Source organism: Cryptomeria japonica, chromosome 9 (assembly GCF_030272615.1).
Source record: "Cryptomeria japonica chromosome 9, Sugi_1.0, whole genome shotgun sequence".
NCBI classification, from domain to species: Eukaryota; Viridiplantae; Streptophyta; class Pinopsida; order Cupressales; family Cupressaceae; genus Cryptomeria; species Cryptomeria japonica.
Genome location: NC_081413.1, coordinates 624704252 through 624723496, shown reverse-complemented (window position 1 = coordinate 624723496; position 19245 = coordinate 624704252). Strand labels below are relative to the sequence as shown.

Genomic DNA, 19245 nt, shown 5'->3' with positions numbered 1-19245 from the left:
TTTTCTACTGATAAAGACAAATTTGTCAACCCGATTAGACCAATAAGCAAAACACCAAATCCAAACATCTAATCCATGTCTTAGACATAACCAAATGATCTCCAGATGATAATAAGTTATCATCACTGACGGTGAACAATATAACATGTCGGTGAAGCATATACTGGTGAATGTGCATAAGCCACTAACCATGCTGGGACCACAATGTGCCAATTCAACAATAAACTAGTACAACCATAGTACCAAATCATCAATGTAGACCTCCAAGAAGATAAGTATTGACATCAAAGACAAAACCAATGCAACACATGACGAAGTCATCCATAATACCAACACAACCATTATCAATTGCAGCAGATTTGAGGTATATCATACAACATTTACTTCATTATTTTAATTACACTTTCAATTTAATTAGGGTTAATTCCAAACCCAAGCTTGGACCTATGAAAACCTCTATCTACAACAAGTTTCCCTCTTTTTGTATGCAAATAATAAATTTAGAAGTTGCAAATGGAGATCTAGACTTAGGAGACAACTATTAATAAATCTAGGTTTTACAAAAGTGAAAACTAAAGGATAGGGGTGACACCATTGCATCGGTCCCAAAAAATTGCATCAAACTTTTGGGAAAAGATTCCTGATGACATTCTAATCCCACAACCTGATTTTTGTCTTTATCTAAGCACTTTTGGACCAGGGTGACCAATACCCTAGTCCAGTATTTTTGAGCCAAATATTCAAGTGTGAATCCTTCTTTGTTTACTCTACTTAGATCTAGCCTCATGTCTTTGTATCACATATATAGCTTACTATTTATGTTTAATTATAATAATTTTCTATCACCTAGCATTCAAATACATTCAAATCAATGTCAACTAAACAAAGAAAAATGAACTTGATTTTCATTCAATCCTTTTGCATTGGATCAATTGAGTTCTTCCTTCCTTTACTATTTTGTTTGTAAAGTTAGGTCATTTCATAGTTTACAAGGCTTAACTTTTGAAACCCTAATTTTCTACCCAATGCATAAATATAATATGAAATGTTATATATCATATTTTTAAGGTTACACTATCTCATGTGTGATGTTTCAGTGTGAAAAATTATAGGTATGACAAAATGTAGGTTTCAAAACATGTATTTTCTAATGTGCAATTCACACTATTTTGCCTTTACATGTTATAAATTATATTGTGACTATTTAACATCAACTACCACATAAATTTTTATATTTGATAACAAAAAATACTTTAAAAAATATCTATTACATATTATTTTGGTAAGGTTGTCTCTAAAATTTATTATCTCGTCATATCAATAGGTGTGTTTTTGGTGTAGGAGCACCCTCATGCTCAAAATGCTCAAATTTGAGATTTTTTCTTGTTTTGTTTTGTTTCATGTAAAATAGGCCATTTTGGACCATTAATGATAATTTGGAGTCATTTGTGAAAGTTCGGGGTCATTTGGATAAAATATGTTAAAGTTGCTCTATTGTTGTCAAAGTTGACATGACAACTTTTTGCTTTGTAATGACAAATTTTTGAAAAGTTATTAAAATTTGGTTTGGGGTTAGTTGGGGGTTCATAACTGGTTATGTAGGCATAAATAATCCTTTTATACATGACTCCAAAGGTTGGAATGATTGTAGATGAAATGTTTCTCAATAAACTTATCAATTTATTCACTTTTTCTAATATTTCAAATTGTAAATCACATTGGCATGGTCTGTACCTGACACATGAAGATCTAAGACTAGTTAAAAATGAAGGATTTTTTAATCTACTTTATTTTTATTTGTGTTTCATTCAAATCCATTATGTTTAAAGCAAGTTATTGCAAATTCTTCCCAGACTGGTAAAAAAACCCTACCTAGGGTAACCAATGGGCTTAATAAATGCATAATTGAGTCCTCAACTAGTTGAAAATCCTAAAAAAGGGTGGAGAGACTTGTAATAATTCTAAGGTTAATATTTCCAAGTTGCATGAGTTGGTGAGAAGGTTTGCACATGTGTGGAGGCACTAGAAGGTCTAATATCTCTACGTATTAGACTACGAAGGACTAGGTTGAAATAAATGCCTTACAAGAAGATATATAATTGATCAAAATTTTTTGTGTTGGTGTAAGATGTGCAAATACCCCATGAAGAAAATAAACTTTAGTGGAGGCCATTTTGTTGAATGAGAATGAATGTAAGGTTGGCTATCCTAAAAGGCCAAACTATAACAGTCATGGTTAACTAATGTCAGTTCCCCAAACCAAGTCTTACAAGGAATTTTGGTTGCTGGATGCTTGAAGATAAGATCATAGATCTTGGGAAGAGTTTTCTATATCAAAATTAACAATCTTTTAGCCATAAGTGTGTTTGTTGGGTCCTTGGTCATCAAAGTTGATAGTCCTAATTATGGGAGTCTAGTAACCATTAATGAATGGTAAGTGTGGTAGTGTTGAGAGCCACCAATTTGCACTTGTTGTGATTCCTAAAACCAAGACTAGTTTACCTTGATATTGATATAACCTTCTAATGTTGTATCAAGCCTTGAAAGCGTGACCAAGTCTAGAGACCTATAGGTGTATCCAAGGGTACCGATAAAATATGGGTTTTGAAACCATTACCATTGTATATTGAAACATTTGTGAGTGTCCTTCCTCTTCATCAGTTTTATACACCAAACAAAATACATCAAAAGGAATTTCAAGTAAATGGAATGGAAAGGCCCATTCCTTGATTTTTCCCTACATTTACCTTGAGCACAATGTAAACATATTATCAATGAAAAACATTTTTGTTATGTTTTAAGTAGCCTACAATTAGAACTGCATTTCTATTAGTAGTCTGTCGGGATTAAGATTATAGATAATTTTCAACTACAAAGTGTGAATCTAATGGGGACAAGAAAAATATGAATCATATTGGCAAACAGATAATTTTTTCAAATGTTTCTAAATTTTTAATATAAAACAAGACACTAAACATTAAAAAAAATATATCACTTAATGTTATTATTCAGCCTCTAAAAGTTGTTTATACACTTCTCTTTCCCATCAAAATTTACTATGCTTCAACATTATGAACAAGTTATCTTTCTATGTGTCACAACTACGGAACCCATGTCAACTAGTGTAGAGGTTGTCAATTAATTAGTAGCATTTTATATAGTTAAAGAGGTATACATTAATCCACAGGTTTGTACACTTTTAGGAAATAAAAGTAGCATGATTCTATTTTTTACAAAAATAATAATTATTAAAATATCACATTATTCAATATTATTAAACTAACAACTTGTTATTAAAGTCACAATCAAAAGGAAATCTTATTGGTCCATTATCCTTAATAATTTAATAAACAAATAATTTATGTTAGTAGCCATTTTAGACAAGCTTATTAAGATAGATTTAAATTTGGAAACATTATTAAGATAGATTTAAATTTGGAAACATTAATGCCAGATATATAACATGAACATACAAAACATTCTACATAAAATACTTGCTTTTTAAAGAGTATTCTTCATAGTATTCAAAATATGAGATTTCTGAACAATTATGAAAAACATTCTGACATAAAAAATGACATGCTACTATAAGTTTAAATTTAAATGATACAAAATTAGACTTTTATACAATTCTCAAAACCTTTCGACAATTAAAACCAACGCTTTTCACAGCTCCTATATTTCTCTTATTTCTCAACCTATTAATCCTCTCCACAACTGTAAACTGTAAACTGACAAATATATTTAAATAGAAATTATGCATACTTTCCTTGTGGGATTGGTCATATCTACAAAATAGATAAAAAATAAACTACACACCTCTGCAATGTAAATGTGACTTTGGCCATCCACAGACAACTCCAAACTCTGTAATGCAAAATAAAAGTCATCAGGTCCCTAAGGTATTGTTCAAAAAAAATTCAAAACTATTGCTGAAAAAACTCTTGCCACATCCTCCAAAATTCTACCTCTTATTTGTATCCGCTGACAGAAATGGACACCGAAATTAAAGAACTACAGTAAAATCCTATTCAATGGTATGGCTGAAAGTCACCTCTTTTGCGAATTGTCTTCTAAATGCTTGCAGGTCACGATATGGAATGGTATGGCTGAAAGTCACCTCTTTTACCAATTGTAACTATTGTTGAAAGCCAAGCGTATAAAATGCAAATGGAAAAAAATGATGGTTTTGGTCCGCTTTTATTTGAATTTCTGAATTCACAGTGTACGTGTCCAATGCGACCATAAGAGAAAGCAAAGATGTTCATCAATTTCCTTTTCCGTCTAAATCTATCATTATGATACCAATGTATGTTGTATGGGATGTATGTGGCATGATGTCTTATGACATCATAGCATGCCATTTTGTAGGGACAGTAGCTTGAGCAAAAAAAAACAAGGAACATGCATATAGTATGGGTTACCATTAAATAATGTATATTTCTCTTCTCTTGCGTTAAATTAGGGACATGTGAGGATAATACAATCCTCCAACGGGGAGGAGATTCCCATGCTATTTTGACTTTGCAACCCGTCGTACTTAAGATTCCCATGCTATTATCACTTTGCAACCCTTCACAATCAGTATAAATTTAAATGAAAAATATATTACATCATTGAGAGCATATTATAAATTTATAAATTTTAAAAACATTAGAAAGTTATCTTATTTCAATAAAATAATTTAAGGAGGGCCTCTCGTTTATTGGGCTAAATAGGATAATTTGTCTATAATCATCAAGCTAGATGTAAAGTGATTTGTGCAAAATGTGGGATGGGTCAAAACTAACTTTAATGAAGTGTCTAAGGATAACCTAACGTAGGTGAGTGCAAGGTGTGTAATTAAAATTCATGAAGAGAAGAACCTAAGATTGGTAGGGAAGCATTTCAGTCAAGCAATAGATAATGAAGTAAAATTCAAAGTGGTAGTAATTGAACTAAAAGCAGGTAGGAAATTAGTATATAGATAATTCTTCTAGAAGGAAACTCACAACTTTAATATTATGGATGCAATTGCCAAAGTGGTGGTTGATTTAATGTAAGAAGTTGACAAGCGTGGGTCTAAATTGCAACGACATGCTCCATTGCCATCATGTCTCTCTCCACACTAACTCAACCAATTCACAGGTCTTTCACAAGTCAGATAAGATGGCAATATTAATCGATTGTGATGAATTATTTATGGTGTATACTTTGGCTGGCCTATTCGTGATGACATATGGCCTATATTAACATCAAACAGATGGAGAGCTCAACAATGTAACAAATTGTGTTTATCATGGATACTAGCATTTTTTGTAAGGGCAAGGAAATGGTAGATGGCATTCTATTGCATTGTTTCTCAAAGGGAACTCAGGGAGGTGTTCAAAACTAGAGTAGGAGTGATGCTTCATATGCTAAGGTTGGTTCTAGGTGATGAGTATTTGAGTGAGAATTGTCAATATCAAGTGAACTCCAACATCATTTCGATGTTTCCCACACTGCTACTTGATGTTGGGGAAGTAGAGAAGATGGGATAGGATTTGATGTCGAGGTTGGTCTAGTCACAATGGTGTAAAGAGCTCAACATTTTTTTTGGTGTGTCATCCCATTTCAAGGGCTAATTTGGGATGACAATATGAGGCCAAAGCTAGGGAAAGATGATGATGATCCTCTACAAATTATTATAATCTAGGTAGTACGCATTGACGTAGTTGAGAGAAGGAATGAAGTTATGGTGGGAATTGACTTCCTAAATTATTGTATGGAGGGTTCCAAGGTTGGTGTTGACATGTGGGACAACATGATAAATTAAGAGGAGAGTGATTCTTTGGAGAAGGAGGCAGCTAGCTAAGCCAACATTGTGAGGTATCAATTTTACTATATATATAGATATAATTGGTAGTCTATAGTCTACTATCATCTTCATTTTGTAAAGTTTCTCTAAGTAGTGGTAGTAACAAGGTGATATAAGATACTTTGGTAGTATAGTGATAAAGTATATGGCAAAGGCTAGTTTCCATTTTTTCTATTCTTTGGTTATGCTATGAATAGTCTTTCTTCTCATTTAGGGGTTGGTGATGTAACTTTTTTATTTTAATATATGGGTGTGGCCTCACAGAGTCACATTTACCTATTAGAAAAAAAATCAAGGCATATTACAAGTTTATAAAAGTGTTGTCAACTTTACTTTCCATTATGGGAGTGCATCTAGATCATATGGCTAGATGAAGACTTTTAATTGTTAGGGTATAGATAGGGTTTGGGGAGTAGATATGTATTAGATGATTGTTTTAGGTTCTCATTGTGTATAATTTCTAATATGAATAAATAAGTATTTTGGATTATACTTAATGATCCATCATATGAAGAGGAAAGGGATAATTTGGATTACAAAAATAATGTTAAAATGATGTAGGGGAGGAGGTGATGTGAAGACAATGGATGGAGTAAAAGAAAAGAAGTAAAAAAGAGTTCATATAGAATGACCCCAAAACAAAATCAAAAGGTGATATAAGTTTTAATTATTTTTAATGTTAGTTTAAAAAAGTAGATATGAAGTGTATCATGATTTTTAATACAAATAACACATTGAATCGCAATCATTTATCCATCATCAATAATGAAAAGTAATGAAATGGCATGCAAAATCAACCTTAAAAATAGGCAAGGAGCTGATATAGGGAGTAGATATGTAGGGTATGATAATTTTGGGTGTCAATTAGGTATGTTTTTTATATGAAAAAAATAAAATTGAATCACACTTGTTGATTGATCATGTGGAAGAAGAGAGTGATTGATTCAGTTGCAAAATGAACCTTAAAAGAAGTATGGTAGGAAGTGATGTCAAGATGAAAAACTAAGTGCAAGAAAAAGGAAAAAAGATGGTTAAGTAAAATTGTTCAAAAAGATAACTTAATCAAAAGGTTATTTGATTTTTGAAATTATTTTTAATGCTAGGTTAAATTGAGGCTCTCCTGAGTAGATATTTATTGTTTGATTGCTTTAGGTTTTCATTTCATATGGTTTTCAATATGAACAAAAAGACATTTCAGATAGCATTTAATGATCCATCATTTGGAAGAAGAGAGTGATTGAGTGGATTGTGAAATAAAACTTAAGAGATGTAAGGGAGGAGGTGATGTGAAGGCGAAAAAAAAGTGCAAGGCAAAAGTAAAAAATAACGTTAAGTAGAGTGGCTCCAAAAGATAATCAAGTGGTGTGTTTTTATTATTTGTAATGTTTGTAAAGGTAGAGTTGGGGAGTAGATATGTAGTGTATTATTGATTTATGTTTTGATTGTATATGGTTTTTAATATGAATAATAAGGTATCTTTGATCACACTTAGTTATTTATCTTTAGGAAAAGGAGATTGGTAGATTGAATTATAGAATAAGCCTTAAAATAAGTGAAGAAAAAGGTGAGGTGAAGACGAAAAATGGAAAGAAGATATATAGTATATGATTGTTTTTAGGTTTGATTGTATCCAATATTAAAACGAAAAGAGTGATGGAATGAGTTGCAAAATCAACTTAAAAAAGAAAGAGTAAAGGAAGAGCTGTCGGAACGGTTGACTAAGAGGGGATCCCTAGGGCTATAGCCCACGTGGGATTCAGATTGTGTGCAGAGCCCGCCCCTAGATTTTAACATCGATTAGCCAAAACTTAGGAGAATATACGCTGATTAGCACGTGGCTGATTAGCTTTTTCATTTTTGTCTCTAGTCTTTGTCTAAATTTGCAAGCTAGCGAATAAACTGTGGGGCTGCGGTTCTCCAATTATTTAAACAAGCTTCATGGGTGAAGAGATTCTCAAAGACAATCCCAGTGCATTTTGTTTGTCTTGGATGGCTCCGGCTCAGGTTTCAAGCTGTGATTCTTCTCTCTTTTCTTCTGCTGCTGCTCCTCCTCCATCTCCTTCTTTGTTTGACAAAGATAGGATTGAATGGCTTGAGCCAGTACGGAGAGTCCAATCTATTGCAGAGAGGCATAAAACACTTACCTCCTACATATGTTAGGCCTGTGGAAGAGAGACCATCAGGGCATGTATTGGTTGAAGAAAAGATACCTCTTATTGACCTGTCCGGTCTTGAGGATGAGAGAAGAGGAAAAACAATGGTAGAGATCTCTAATGCATGCAAGCAATGGGGAGTTTTTCAATTGATTAATCATGGAATGAGCTCTGAGCTTCTAAATGCTGGGAGGGATGTGTCAAGGAGGTTTTTTCAGCTTCCTTTGGAGGAGAAGCAGAAGCATGCCAATGATCCAAAAACTTATGTTGGACATGGGAGTAGGACTGGCGTGCAGAAGGGGGCTATTCTTGATTGGGGGGAGTATTGCTATCATCATTTCCTGCCTGCTTCTGTAAGGGAGGAGCATAAGTGGCCTTCTAAACCACTTGAGTATAGGTATATGTTGCAATGTATTGGCTTATATACATGTGTGTGTGTGAGAGAGTGTGTCTAATCATGTGGGATTGATCGTAGGGAAGAAAACAATGGACTGTAGAGATTAGAATCCTTTTGTTTAGCTCCCAGGACGTATTCGAAGGAGAGAAGAACTTAACAAAATGATTTCTCGCAGGACCTTTTCTGTAGCTTAATTCGATTAGTGCAAGATCTCAACCTAGTTTTCACTCACATGTGTCTAAAATTCATTTGTTTTTGTAAGTGAATTGCCCAGGCTGGAATTCAAGAGGATGTAATTTCTAAGATTGTCTTTATTACTTTTAAAATCAAGGAATCCATTAGAATCTAGGCTTTTAAAATAATCTTTGACTTACTGTAACAAAATATGATAGAGCTGAACATTACGGTGGAATTTAACTATACATTCCATCAAGAGACATACCATTTACATTCATCTGTCTAATTCAGCTGTCATATATAAATTATATATGTGATCTGTGTCCATGTAAATTATGTGTCATTTTCTTCAATAATCAAGAATGTGATCTAAAACATAAAATACTTACCTCCCTCCTTGATATGGGAGACTATTGCTATCACCATTTCCTCCATGCTTCTATAAGGGAGGAGCGTAAGTGATCTTCTAAAACACTTGAATATATATATAGAGAGAGATATGGAGTCTTATTAATCATGTGGGATTGATCGTGGATAAGGAAACAATGGAATATATATATATATCACCGCTTTTGTGTGGCTCTTAGGGCATATTGGAAGAGAGAAGAACTTCACAAAATGAATTTTCACAGGACCTTTTGTGTTGCAAGACCTTACGTAGTTTTAAATTACATGTCGTGTCAAAATCATTTGTTTTTTTAAGGTGAATTTCCCAGGCTGGAACTCAAGAGCATGCAATTTTTGAGATGGTTTTTATTACTTTATATTAAATCAAGGAATTTCTTAGAAGGGGCGCTTTTAAATAATCTTTGATTTACTGTAACAAAATATTATAGAGGAGAATAGAATATCTCTCTCTTTCTTGTTCTATTTAGGTTGTTTAAAGATCCTACAAAAGTAAGTGACAGTTAAATTTAACTATACATACCATTTACATTCATCTGTTTAATTCGGCTGCCATATAGCACTTATATATGTGAGCTGTGAGCCTGTATCCAGGTAAAGTATCGGTCATGTTCTTCATTTTCTGGTGATTTTTCGTACGCTTCTTTTTGAGATTATGTTTGCAATCCAATCAGTGTGATCTGAAACAATAAAACTTACATAATGAATCTAGAAACAATCTTAATAACTATTTTGCGAGGACTCTTCAAGTAATTATTTATCATGTTTCTGTAAAAATATCAACTATGCAATATATTCTCTTTTGATGCTCCATTCCATGTTTATTTCAATGTCTTATTAGTCTCGTTCCTATCTATTGTGGATTGAATTGGAGATTGGCTTCATGGATCTGGGTCAGGCAACATATGCATCTGCTTAAATTTTCTTTGTTTTTCTTTATAATAAGTTTCTATTGGGTAAGCGGGTTCTCAATAAACCAATAAAATTCAATACTCCAAAGAAGAATCAGAGCTTACTAATGTGTTATTATATTTCGGTGTTTGCCAACTGAACAAATGACGGGATATATTATACACTTTGCTTTATTATTATCTATAGACCTGAGTATAGGTAGATTTAATTTGAATGCCGTACTAGCTCTATCTAATATTCTCTAATTTATTAGATTCCATGGATCATAAATCACAAACAGTGTCATATAATTGTGATAGATGTTGTAAGCAATAGGTACAGTAATGTCTACATGAATTCAAATATACTCTCACACCTTAGCAATGGTAATATGATTGCAGGTCTGCAATGAAAGAATACTGCAATGGAGCTGTACAAGTGTGTAGAACTCTGTTGTCTGTTCTCTCTCAAAATTTGGATCTTCCTCCCAAATATCTGGAAGAAGCTTTTGGCGGTGAAGAAGATATTGGCATATATGTGAGGGTAAACTACTATCCAGTATGTGTTAGCACACAGTTAACTTTCTGTTCTGCCCATGATTTATGGAGAACAAGCATTACATATGCATTGTGATTGTAAGCTAACTAAAGAGTTTTAAACTCAATCTATTTCATTATTTCAGTTTAGCTGATCTACATCTTCAGAAATTCCATGCATCTCATGCATAGTTTTTGTTCTTGTGATCTATATATCATTTGTAATCATACAGATTTGTTAATAATGAAAATGGTTGATGAGTTCTTTGTTCTGATTTTCTTTGCAAGTTTTTCTCTTTTATTTTCCAGCTAGATCTTTTCTCTATTTTGCAGGATTAGCTGCAAAATTTTACATGGTATCAGACCCTGGAGCTAGAAGGAAGGAGCACAACAATTATTTGTTGTCAGATTTATGAAGATTACCATCACCATGGAAGCTGACATCTATTTCTAGATTCATGCATATTATTTCCCTAATTTTTGCATGCTCCTTGCTGTCTTTTTCTATATTGATTCCTTAAAATTGTACGTGTTTTGCAAGCACCGCATGATGAAGATCTGAAAAATTTGGGGCTTTGTAAAAATTAAACTTTTAGAAAGTTTATATGGGGTTTTGCTTAATGCATTTAGTCTAGGTTTATTTCAATAAGTTTCTTGAATAAATAGAAGATTGAAGTTGCTATGCACTCTTCCTTCAATTGACAGTCCAAAGTATTCTTTTGTTCTAAATTCTTGTCTACATGAGATTCCAATGTTGCAACTTTGTTTGCTCCTAGAGATTCTTTCTAGCAGGGTTCTACATGAGATTTCAGAGTCGCATCTCCGTGTGCTTCTAGAGTTTCTTTCTAGTGGGACATTATTGAGCAATGGATATACAATGACATCATCCCAACCAAAGGTAATCTTTGTAGTTCCTCAGTTTGGAGCATATTTCTGCAGATTCATATCTTCTTATCTTCAGATGATCAACTTTTATATTCAGAAACCATGTACCTGTTTGTTCATCCATTTGAGCAATATAGATTATGTACAACTGCATTTTCAAAGTATCCCAGAGGTACTCATGCAGTGGTTTCTATGATTTTGTGCAATCCTATTGCAGTGTGGATTCATTTGTAGTTTGTAGCTTTCTTCTTAAGTTCGAATAATGGTTAGGAGTTTTCTCCTTTCTTCTTTGTAATTGGGTTTCTGGTCAGGTTTTGTTGCCTGGACCCATATCTCTCCTTAGTTAGACTTAAAGGGGAGTGTTAGCACATAGTTAACTTTCTGTTCTGCCCATGATTTATGGAGAACAAGCGTTACATATGCATTGTGATTGTAAGCTAACTAAAGAGTTTTAAACTCAAACTACCTCATTATTTCAGTTTAGCTGATCTACATCTTCAGAAATTCCATGCATCTCATGCATAATTTCTGCTCCTGTGATCTATATATCATTTGTAATCATACAGATTTGTTAATAATGAAAATGGTTGATGAATTCTTTGTTCTGATTTTCTTTGCAAGTTTTGCTCTTTTATTTTCCAGCTAGATCTTTTCTCTATTTTGCAGGATTAGCTGCAAAATTTTACAGTATGCCCACAACCAGACCTCACATTTAGTATCTCGCCTCACTCAGACCCTGGAGGCATTACCATTCTTCTGCAGAATGATGTTTCAGGTCTCCAGGCTAGGAAGGGAGATTATTGGGTGCCTGTCCGTCCTGTTCCTGATGCTCTCATAATAAACCTTGGTGATCAGATTGAGGTGGGTATTTCACCATTCTTTTTCTAGAATTCATAAGTACACTGCAAGCATATTCTTGGTGCTTATAGATTTCACTCATTCTATTCTGCAGATATTAACAAATGGCATCTACAAAAGTGTGGAACACAGAAGTATTGTGAACGATAGCGAGGAACGTATGTCAATAGTGATTTTCTGTAATCAAGTGGAGAAAAGAACATTGGGCCTTCCAAAGAGCTGATAGATGGTTCCAATCCAGTGAAGTACAAATGCATGACGTTCTATGAGTATCGTATGTTTATCGGAACTACAGGCCCTAAAGGAAAGAGTTACGTTAATTCGAATAACTCATCCTCTTGATCATTTCACTGGGTTCTCTCCACTCGCATCGTTGTCATTCTTATAACAAGAAACCGTGTTTTCTTATAATAAAACGGAGAGAGTTTACAGGTCAATAATATTTTATGTTTAAGTATATACCAATGTGAATAGAGATATATTTCTTGTAGCACGGTGCTCTCTATAGAGGCATGGGTTCCTCAGAAAAGTAAAGGGTGCGTCAGTTTGATCATTGTTAGAGATAGTACATGAGGAGAACTGTCTGTTATTATTCTTAGAGGTAGTTATTTGCATGGAGTTGCCTGGTATTCTTAGGGATTGTTATTTGCATAAAGTTGCAAGAAGTCATTGTATCTTTCTAAGATTTCCATATAGAAGCAATTTGTAACGAATTTTTTATGGTAATTTGGACTCAGTGTGGATTTTATGATTAAACTATGTTAGTGAATCCTTGTGTGGGATGGTTATTAACTTCTACTGTCATTAATATTGAATGTTATTGATTTATTATCATGGTTTTCTGGATTATATTTTATAACTAACTTAAACTAAAGAACTTGTGGCTAACCTAAACTCATGAATTTGTGGAGTGGTGTGAGATTGATGGTTGGTTGCAAGTACTCAAGGTGCACAGTGAAGTGGATTTTATGATAAAGATTGTCAATAATGTTGTTTTAGCATATATACCTTGTCTATAACTTTAATCCACCTAAGGTTCATCTTGTTTGAGAATTCTAATGGTCTATTTAATTAAGACCATTTAATTGTTTGCATTTGTCTAGGGCACATTTATAATATATAATTGATCTTTATTAATTGAAATCATCAAAATATAAGCTCATTAAAGAATAATTAAATGATAATATGTGTGTGTGTGTGTGTGTATGTATATGTATATGTATATTTGCATGTGCATGTGCATCTACACACATAGACATATATATACATACATATAATACGTATGCACATGTATGTATGTATATGTATATATGTGTGTGTGTGTGCGTGTGTGTGTCTATATATGTATCTCTCTCTCTCTCTCTCTCTCTCTCTCTCTCTCTCTCTCTCTCTCTCTCTCTCTATATATATATATATATATATATATATATGTTTGAGATGAAGGCATAAGAAATAAAGAGATGCATACAAATTACTTGCTTGTGCTCTTGGCTATAAAAATAATAAAAATGAAAGTGGTTGAATGAAAGGAAAACTGAAAAATAAAATTTGATAAAATCATTTACTAATGCTATTTGACAATAAGGAAACAAGAAAAAATAAATTAATAATGTGAAAGAAAACAAAAGAAAGGTGATAAATAAATGATTGAATTGTTGCCTGACCCAGACAAGGAGAAAAGAAGAAATAAATGAGCATGGTAAGATTGATTGTGCCAAGGATGGGAAAGTAAGAAGGAGGATGTTTATGCCATTAATAGGGAATGCAATCCTTTTTGGAAATTAATTAATTGGCTTGAAGAAATTTGCGCCCTCTTTTTTGCCATAAAAACTCTACAACTCGATCCATAATAGAGATCATATTTTCTAAGTTTGCCTTCATAATGGAAGGGAAATGTGAGAAACAAGGGAGAAGAAGGGGAGAACTAGAAGCCAAAGCTTAGGCAAGTGAAAGAACCAATGACATCATTCCACATGTAGGAAAATGTGTGATGCCCTATACTAGGTTTCATCTCTATTTTTTTTAATTTTCATTATTCATATTATAGAAGCAGAAAACAAAAGGAAGAAATAAATGTAATAAAAAATGAAATGATTTTCATTATGATCTAAAGACAATATATAGAATGCAAAACTATTGGACAAATGGCAGAAGAGAGAAATGACAGATGAAATCATTATGAAACGAAAAATATTGATAGAACAAAACAAACAAATAGGAAACAATGTAAATTATGCTAGGAATCCCCCCCTCAATTCATTGTTTCTACAAATGTATCTCTAAAATGACTCAAATTTGACCTTACCAAGAGACTTGGTGATATAATATTAGCAATCTATCAATCAAAGTGACAATACTAGAGCTAATTGTGGTGTTGTAGTGCTTTCTCTAGAACATAGTGACATTCAACCTCTATGTGTTTGGTGCGCTCATGAAAAAATTAGGTTCTTGTCAAGTTTCAACACTCCCCAGTTGTCACAAAAAATAATTGGTGCCTAATCCTTAGTGATACCCATATTAGCTAGAGTACGGCATAACCAGATCACCTTGCAAATAGCTCCCCATGCGACACAATATTCAACCTTGTTGGATCAGAGAATATCAACATTCTACTTCTATGTAATTCATGAAATAGGACCATATCCAAGATGAAAAAGATAGTCTGATGTTATTTTTTGATCATCTAAATATGATCCTAATTTGTATATCAAAAGTGTTGGAACAAAGATTGTTATACTTGTATTATATGTAGATGATCTTGTGATCATAGGAAGCTCTGACAATCTCATTGATACTGTCAAGCATGATCTTAAACAATCCTTTGACATGAAAAATTTAGGGCTACTTCATTATTGTCTTTATCTTGGAGATATGGCAAAAGGAACATCATATCTTTATCTCCCAATTAAAATATGCCAAGACACTCCTAAATTATTTTGGTATGTTTGATTGTAAACCTCTTCCCACAGCCATGGAGAAAGGATTGCAATTATCTCATTTCCAAGATTCCTCTCAAGTTGATACAAATCTCTATAGGAAGCTTATTGGGAGTCTCATCTACTTGAGGGGAATCTTGGAAAAAAGATAGTTTCAAACCTTTCACCATGGGTGTGGGCAAAGGTTTACAATTAGACACACTAGAATAATCTAGGAGTGCCTTGGCATATTTAAACTGGGAGATAAATATATGATGTTCATTATGACATATATCCAAGCCAATAAAATAACGAAGTAGCTCCAAATCTATCATGTCTAAGGATTGCTTGAGATCAAGCTTGATGGTGTGAATGAGATTGTCAAAGCTTCTTGTGATTACAAGATCATCTACATTCAATACAAGTATGACAATCTCTGTTCCAACCATTTGGATACACAAATTAGAATTGGAGGGGCAATGAATAAAGTCATGCTACAAAGGTAACCATCTTATTTAATGTACAAAGGTCGAGTGACTTGTTTAAGCCCATAGAGTAACTTGATCAGATTGCATGCCTAATCGGGATTATGTTAACTGATGAAGCTGTCATGTTGGACCATGTATAATTCCTCTTCAAGATCATCATCCAAAAAATTACTTCTAACATCCATCGGATGAATCCTCCAACCATTCTATGCAGCTAAGGAATAAACAACTCGGATTATTTTGAGCTTTGTATTGGGGGCAAACGTCTCTTCATAATCAATACCTTCTTGTTGAGCATGACCCTTTGCATTGTAAGATGTACCTTTTATTTGTCGATAGACTCATTTTCTTTATATTTGATTTTGAAAACCCATTTTTATCCAATGGATTTCTTTTCTAGAGGGAGATCGACAAGCTTCCATGTCTAATTTTTCATCAAATACTCCTATTCAACATCCATATTATGCTTCTAATGGGGCTGATTGATAGCCTCACAAGCTATTGTAGGTTCAATACTGCTCACAACCAAACTCATCAATGGCATGTTTGCCTTATTTCTTGCCTGACTACATGTACTTACCATTGTGGAGAGATTTGGAAGTGTGCTTGGGTGAGAATTTTTTATGGTGGTTTGGGCCCATTTCATATGTGGATAGTGTTGTTTTGAAGAATGATTCTCCAAAGCACCAATATCAACAAATAATTCTTTGTGCATCTCACCTACATCTTCTGGGAGAGAAGAATTCTCAATCACATCATTAGACTATGAGAGAAGTCTATGGGAAGAGGATGGATTGGTTTTATGAGGTTGAGAGTCAAAATACATCTCATCATAAACCACATCTCTTCTCTCATAATTATCGTGTGTCTTATGATTCATGAGACGATAATGTTTGGAAGTAAAATTGCAACCCAAAAAGATCCATTAGTGTGTCTTGGAATCAATTTTCTTCCTCTTCTATGCTAAAATATGTAAATATGTGTTACAATAAAAAATTGAAGATGAGAAATCAATGGTTTGCAACCACTCGATACCTCTCATGGTGTCTTGTCTTTTAAGATCTTTTTAGGAGCTCGATTGAGAAGCTACATGACTGTTTGAACTGATTCTACTAAAAAATGATCCTCCAACTTGGTTGTAGAAAGCATGCACCAAACCATCTCCATAATAGTCTGACTACATCATTCTGCAACACTATTCTATTGAGGTGTATAGTGATGTGAGATAGTGAGGGAGAATTGGTCAAATTGTTGATAAAAACCCTAGTTACCCTAACTAACTAGGTGACCGTATGAAAAATTGTTATAACTTCTTCCTCACAACGAATTAGAAACTCAAATCACCTGCAAATGGAAGGTAGTGCAATACTCTATCCATACATGTGACTGTCCAATCAAATAGAATACCTATAACACCATACAAGTACAAAAAATAGAGTAATTGCAAAAAAATGAGCTTCCAATTAGTTGCCAATGATTTCAAATCAGACTTTAGAAATTCAAATTTTCAAAATTCATATAGCATCCCCTATTTCCAACTGTTTCTTATACAATTTATACCAAAATTTTCACTTTTCTACGGTCACACCAGGCCTTTGGGCTACATGATTGTTCGACTCCCAAATTTTGAAAAATCAAAACTAGACACTGATATCGGAATAACAGTCTTGAACTGACAAATCAACACTGGACACTGACATTGGAATAGAAATCCCGAGTTGAGGTCTTAATTGCCCATCAAAATAACTGATATAGGCAGAGTAACCATTTCATGTAATTCTGATAGACTAAACTTACCTTGATGTCCCTATTTTTGCATAGCTATAACGAACAAGGTATTTGGATGTCTATTAGCATAGCCATCAATAGTCGGCTAAGCAGCATTTTTGAATCCCGATAGAACAAACTATCCTGATGACACTTTATCAGGTTAACTATCTTGATGACAACTGAATGACAACTTTTGACGAACTTTATAAACTTGCAAATTATGACTCCAAATTTGACATACAGAACTAAAAACATGAAATAACATTGTAAATGGTCTCAATAGACCTTATTGAATCAAAATTACATGACCCCTAACTTCCTAAGACTCAAACATCTAATTGACATGTTAACTAGACTCTAGGTGCTCCTGCACCATACACCCAGAGAGGAAATATTTTACCGTTCTGATGAAATGAGATCTGCAACTAAGACCCCATGCTATGCTATATCCTCCTCTAACATCTAAGTGGAATTTTCATTTGGTAGTCCTAGCCACTTGACTAGGTGCTCCTTATGAACATTCCTCCTTGTCCTCTTCACTTCTCTTGAGTCCAAAATGGATTCAAGTTGCATAGGTTGAGAAGGCAGAAGGTCCTTGACCCATTCCATATCAAAATCTTCAACTCCTTCTTCTCCTTAACCTACAAAATTAGATTCCTTATAGGGATACAAATTTGCTACATTGAATATAGGTGAGCTAGCAACCCCCAATGGGAGTTCAATCTCATAAGCATTATTACCATACTTGTGAACCACTTTACATGGCCCTATCTTCTTCATCATCCAAATTTGTATATTTTCCCTTTGGCAATCTCTCCTTCCTCAAATGTGCAAACACTAGATCACACACCTTGAATTGTACATCTTTCTTCTTCAAGTCTCCCTTCCTCTTATACTTGTCCACATTCTTCTCAAGTGTCTCCTTGACCTTTTTGTGGATGTCATGCATGGTTGTTGCAAAGTCTTCACCTTGGGCACTCTTCCCTATGCTCTAGTTGATTGAATCATTGTATGCATACTTTGTCTATGATAGGATTAGATCCCACGACTGATTGTGCTTCTTCATTAAACATCTTAGTAGGTTGCCTAATGACCTATTGACAGCCTCAGTCTAACCATTTTTTTGGGGATGATAGGCAGAACTAAAATTCAGATTAGTTCCTTGTTTTCTCCACAATGTCCTCCAAAAATGTCCAATAAACTTTGAATCTCTATCAGACACAATGGTTGATAGAAATCCATGCATTCTTATAATCTTCTTGAATAATAAGCTTTCAATGTGGGAGGCATCATTGGTTGTTTTGTATGCAATGAAGTGAACCATCTTGCTAAACCTGTCCACAACCACATACACATTGTCATATCCTCTTGTAGTCCTTGGTAGACCCAAAACAAAGTCAATAGTGATGGCTTCCCATGGTATATTAGGTATGGGCAGAGGTTGATACAACCATGCATTAGAAATTGACCTCTTTTCTCTTTGACATATACCACAACCTTCCACAAAATTCTTTGCATCTAAGTGCATCTTAGGCCAGTATTAAAACCTTTTGACCTAATCCAATGTCTTATCACATCCAAAATGTCCTCCTAAACTGCCACTATTCTTTTCTCCAATTAAGTTCTCTCTCATGGAATACTTTGGGACACATAACTAAGCCCCCTTGAACAAAAGATCACCTTGCAATACACAATCTGCATACTCGCTATGAAAAGACCCCTATGAATACTCACAAACAACAAACACTTCATGAAAGTGTATATCATTCTGATACATACCTCTTAAGGAATCAATTCCTACACTTTGAAGCTACACCTCTTGTATCATCATTGTCCTCCTTCTCAAAGCATCAACTACCTAGTTATCCTGCCCTTTCTTATTCTTTACATTGAAGGTATAAGACTACAATTGCTCCACCCACTTCATGTGTCTA

The 19245-nt window shown here is 33.9% G+C and overlaps 1 pseudogene; it reads left to right on the top strand.

Annotated features, from left to right (window-relative positions):
- Positions 1-7774: 7774 nt before the first annotated feature.
- On the top strand, positions 7775-12480 carry LOC131063672 (jasmonate-induced oxygenase 3-like; annotated as a pseudogene).
- The last annotated feature ends 6765 nt before the right edge of the window (positions 12481-19245 follow it).